Source organism: Pelecanus crispus, chromosome 3 (genome assembly GCF_030463565.1).
Source record: "Pelecanus crispus isolate bPelCri1 chromosome 3, bPelCri1.pri, whole genome shotgun sequence".
In the NCBI taxonomy this organism is placed as follows: Eukaryota; Metazoa; Chordata; class Aves; order Pelecaniformes; family Pelecanidae; genus Pelecanus; species Pelecanus crispus.
The window spans coordinates 42,479,423-42,484,614 of record NC_134645.1 but is presented as its reverse complement, the minus strand read 5'-3'; positions in this window follow the sequence as shown (position 1 = coordinate 42,484,614).

Below are 5,192 nucleotides of genomic sequence, written 5' to 3'. Positions count from 1 at the left end.
TACCATTCTTGAAGATGGAGGGATACTTGATCTCCTCCAGTCATCAGGAATCTCTCCCAGTCATCATAACCATCCAAATATCATTGACAGTGGCCTCTCAATGACATTAGCCAGCTCCCTCAGCCCTCATAGGTGCACCACATTAGGCCCCATGGACCTGTATGTCTAGTTTGCCCAAGTGCTCCCTAACCTGGTCCTCCTCCACTGAGGGCAAGTCTTCCTTGGTCCAGATTTTCCCTCTGGTCTCAGGGGTCTCAGATTCCCAGAGGATGATTTTCCTAGTAAAGACTAAGGAAGGAAGGTGTTGAGTACCTTGGCCTTTTCCATGTCATTTATCACCAGTTCCCCTGTGCCATTCAGCAGCAGGCCCACTTTCTCCCTAGTCCTCCTTTTGCTGTTTGTGTACTTGCAGAATCCTTTCTTGTTGCCCTTCACACTACTTACCAGACCCAACTCCAGGTCAGCCTTGGCTTTCCTAAACCCCATCCCTGCAAAATTGGACAGCATCTCTACACTCCTTCTGGGTCCTGCTTCAAGGTCATACACTTGCTTTGTATGTCTGCATTCAGTTAGGCACTCCTTGCTCATCCACACAAGCCTTCTGCCACTTTTGCTTCATTTCCTACTCTTTGGGATAGTCCTTTCCTGAGCACCCATCTCTCCTGGACTCCTCTTCTCTCTGGGGCCATATTCCATAGGATTCTTCCAAGCAGATCTCAGAAGAGGTTGCATTTTGCTCTCCTGAAATCCAGGGCTGTGGTCCTGCTTATTGCCCCACTCCCTCCTCTTTGGGTCTTCAACTCCACAATCTCATGGTCACTGCAGCCAAGGCTGCCTCTGACTTTCATGTCTCCAACCAGTTCTTTCTTGTTCATAGTATCAGGCCCAGCAAAGCACCTGTTCTTGTTCACTCCTTGATCACTTGTGTGTACAGGATTTGCCCAATACTGCTCTGTGTCGATGGATATCTCCCTGTGAACATTGTTTTGAGTTTGCAAAACTGACAGTGAAAGCTGTTCTCACTAGGTATGAATGCCAGGAAGCCACATGCTGCATTGCTTTGTTTCCTGACTGTACCAGCATAACTCTTAAAATTAGACTTTTTGGCACAAATAACCACAATTGCACTGACAGGATATTCTATCATCACTGTTTGAAGTGTGATGTTTAGTGAAAACTCTGCCTGATGCATCTTTATAATTATTCACACAAAAAAAATCAAATAAAAAATAGGTGTTAAGGCCCTGATTCAGAAAAGCACTGAATATTCCCTTTAAAGCTCATTTTTATACCGATCTGAGTCTGGCAAAATATTAAAGTTAGCATGCTCAAGCCCTCCACCTAATGTAAGATTAATTCTCATAGAAGTTAAGATGAATGTTTGCAAATACAATTTTACAGCCCTCATCTCTACAGTGAGAGACTGAATACTCTTTAAAATATCAGCTCTGCAACACTATCAACAGAAAGCAATGAAATTGGCTGCCCAAACTCAAATAACTAACAGAGCCTTCGTTTCCAAGGATGGGTGCTCAAAGCTCTTCGAATATGAGACATTTTTTAAAGGCGTTAAAGGCGAGTTCCAAAAAACCAAAGGCAATGAAAATCACTATAGCTTTGAAAGGCAGTCTGTAACTTTCGTGTTGCCTGATTTTTAACTGTTGAAAATTGGAACCTTAATGTTATACTAACACATGTTTTTACATTTTCCCTAGAAACAGATGGAATAATGTTGCTCATGCTATGCCAACACCATGTTGTTACATAGTCTTTATTAAAATTGCTTCAAGGGAAAAAGCTGTATGCACAAAGGCAAGGGGTGGGGAAAGTTGGCAACTCCTTTAGACTTTCAGACTTTAGCCCTTTAACTCTCAGCCAGCTCTGTGCATCATCGAGAAATGCCCATAACTTCCCGAAGGGTAGGGAAGCTGGGTGCAGTGCTGGGGACTGGGTAAACCACATCCACAAGACCCTTGCCCTGCCAAAGGTAGCCGAGACACCCAAATTAAAAGGGAGAAGAGGAGAAGGAGGAACATGTACAAAATGAAGAAAACCAAGCTTCACAAACTAAAGAAACAGAGAGAAGTATGAGAGGAATGAGATTTAAAGGAACTAAGAGAATTGGGGAATTAACATCAGCTTTTCTTTGAATCCAGGAAAAAAAAACCAACAAATTTTCCTTCCTTATCTTTCTCAGAGATTAATCCCAGTTATGACAAATGGCATGTGGAGCAGATAAGCATCTGTGTGTGTGTATACATACATAAATATGTCTTGAATATGTGCTTCTAAAGCATGATCCAAAGCCACTTAATTAGATGGAATGATTCCCAATTGGCTTCGGTGGGTGTTGGATCAGCTCCCCAAACTTTGTAGATCCAGCTTTGAAAAAAGAAAGGGAAAATAAAATGCCAGATTAATTCTCATTCTGAAAAACCTGAGCTGATTTACAAGAAAAAAGCCAAACAAAAATACCAAACCCAACTTTTAATCTTCCAACCATGTAAATGCCTTAAGTTAACTAACATTGATTTCCCTTTGTCTATATAGAGAATTTTTAAGTCCCAAAAGGAAGCAGTAAAAACATTTCCATGATAACCATAAAAATCACTGGAGAGAAAATAAAGTTTTCTGTTTCATTACCTTTTCTGTGTGGTAATCAATTACAAAGGAAGAACAGTGCAGGTTCAATTAAGTAACTAAATAAAAAGGAATTAAAAGCCACAGGGGATCTTTATTTTACTTCTGTTAAAGTAGGGTCCGACTCCAGGCCTCATTGACTTGTTTGTACCATGTAATGGGGTTTAATTTCTGTGAACCAGTCTGTCAGCATTAGCTGATCATAATTAGGAAAATGGGGCTAGAGAAAACAGAGCTACTGAGAATAGCTTTTCCCAAGCGTAACCTCCCCTCCTCTCTGCTTCTCTCCAAATGGGATTATCCTGAGCAATCAGCGCATAGCAAAATAGAAATGAACCGTTTGGCAAAACAAAGGTCTTTCCTTTGAAACATAAGATACAACTCAGGCAAACACTGAATGCTCTGTCCCAATTCAGCAAGTGCCTGAGCACATGTTCACCTTTAACCACTTGGTTAGGTCTTCCACTGACTTCAGGTTTAGCATCTGTTGAAAAAAGCTCTCCGTGTCTTGCAGAGCTGCAAGTTCATACTAAGTGGTGAGAGATTCATTTAAAAAGGAAATACGATTTTTTTTAGAACTTGAAAAAAAATAGCTGTGGGTTTGGTTTTGGGTTTCTTATTTTTAAGTCTGAGTTCTTATTTTAGTCAAATAACTCATGACTTCATTATAGACAGTTAGCTTCACATGGGCAAAAACAAGACTCCTGGAGACATACGCAGTATTAAATTTGTGCAGATAGCTGAATGGAAAATTTCAGAGGAACTGGCACCTACGGGATGCTTTGCCAATGGAAAGCAGTTTTGTGCAGCTCTTGGATTCAAATATACATGTATGCCGGTGCATACACGCATGCAAAAATCATCACAGGAAAATTAGGGATTCCACTGAAAGCAACAGAAGAAGTCTTAGAGACTCCAATAAAGCCATGGTTTCATCCACAACCTTTACACACATTAGCTGGGACTCACCACCTGTAACCCCTGCAGTCTCACGGTCACTTGTCCCAGGCTATGCCAGCCACATGTGGGTGTGACTGGGGCTGGCACCTAGAGGGGGAACAACCCCACCCCACCAGTCACAGGGGTGGTGGGCTGTCCCTCTGGCAGTGCATGCCATAGCAAAGGGATCAAAACGCCTTGTGATCTCCCCAGCCTGGTCTTAAACACACAATACATCCGTTCAGCCTCAGCAGGGACCTCTGGCATCTCCATCCCACCACAGTTCACCATCCCCTTCTGCAGCGGGGACCCCCAGGGCACCCCTACAGCCAGCCCTCCTTCCCACCCTCTACAGCCACCAGCCAGGGAAGGCCCGAAAGCAAGAAAGCACCAGCACCCCTGTTATGGCAGCTGACGGTCCACCAAGCACTCCACCTAGCCGTATAGAGAAAAAGAGAGCCTGTCCCATCACGTTTCACAAGCGATAGGTACAACCGTACATCTCACCAAGAGCTGCCCCTCCAAAGGGCACGGGCTGAAAAATCACTCTCAGAAGTCTGTTTGCAGAAAGATAACTCGGTATTGCTCATAAATCAGGCCACTCGATTTTACTGCCAAGATATTCAACAAACTTCTTTTTTGGGCTGCTCATTTTTCATTCCTTCAGGCTACGTTTAACCAAGTAATCTCCCCATAAATCCCGGCTCCTGCTGCCACTCACGATGCAGTGGGTCTTGTTTAGAAATTCTTAGAATCGGTGCATTCCTGCTGCATGACAACCCTCCAACCTCTTCCCTTTCAAAAGGAGCAAAATGGAAATCGGTCCTTCTCCAAGTTTATCAGAAGGGCAGCCAAACACTGATGTTATACAGTAAGATCTTGAACTGGGAACTAGGCAGCTATTTTAATCAGTGGGCTTTTTTCACGTCTGTCAAGGACAGTATATTTAGAACTGGACAAGCTGTTTCTTCACTGCACCCATGATCTAAAAAAATGACCCAAGCACAGCATTTCTCAGATGGACTCTTATGCACTTTGGCAAATCCCTGTGAAAGACTGTTTAGATAACATACCAACTATCAACAGGGCCAGGATTTAAAAAGTGCAAAGAAATGTCCATGCAATGTAGAGCTGGAGCCATCATTGCTGTTTAATCAATCACAGCTATTTAATCATGCCTTCCAGGCGCCATCAGATTATTTGAGTGAATCACTCGGGTCAAGGCACCAAACTAAAACTAGCTCTTTTATCACTGCTTATCTGCGCAGAGTAAAGCGTATGTGAAAGTGATGTAAGCGATGATCTCTGAGTGACTGACAGTAAACAGAGGAGGAAAGCTCTCCTGCTGCACTGAGACAGAGTGTGAGCCAGCAAGAAGGAAGAGCTTCTTTAAGGTACCACTTCCCAGCCACAGCACCATGCAGTAGTGCAGCAGGCTGTCAGCGTTTTCAGAAGGGCGTAGCCCCCTCTTTGGGCATCAAAACAAGCAGAAGGATTTTGGAAGGAGCTTGCCTCTAAACTAGCTGTCCTTACCACAATGCAAAGGTGAGAACAACTGCGTGGGGACCAGCCTCTGCTTAAAATCAGACTTTTGTTTAGCTGTTGAAATAGAA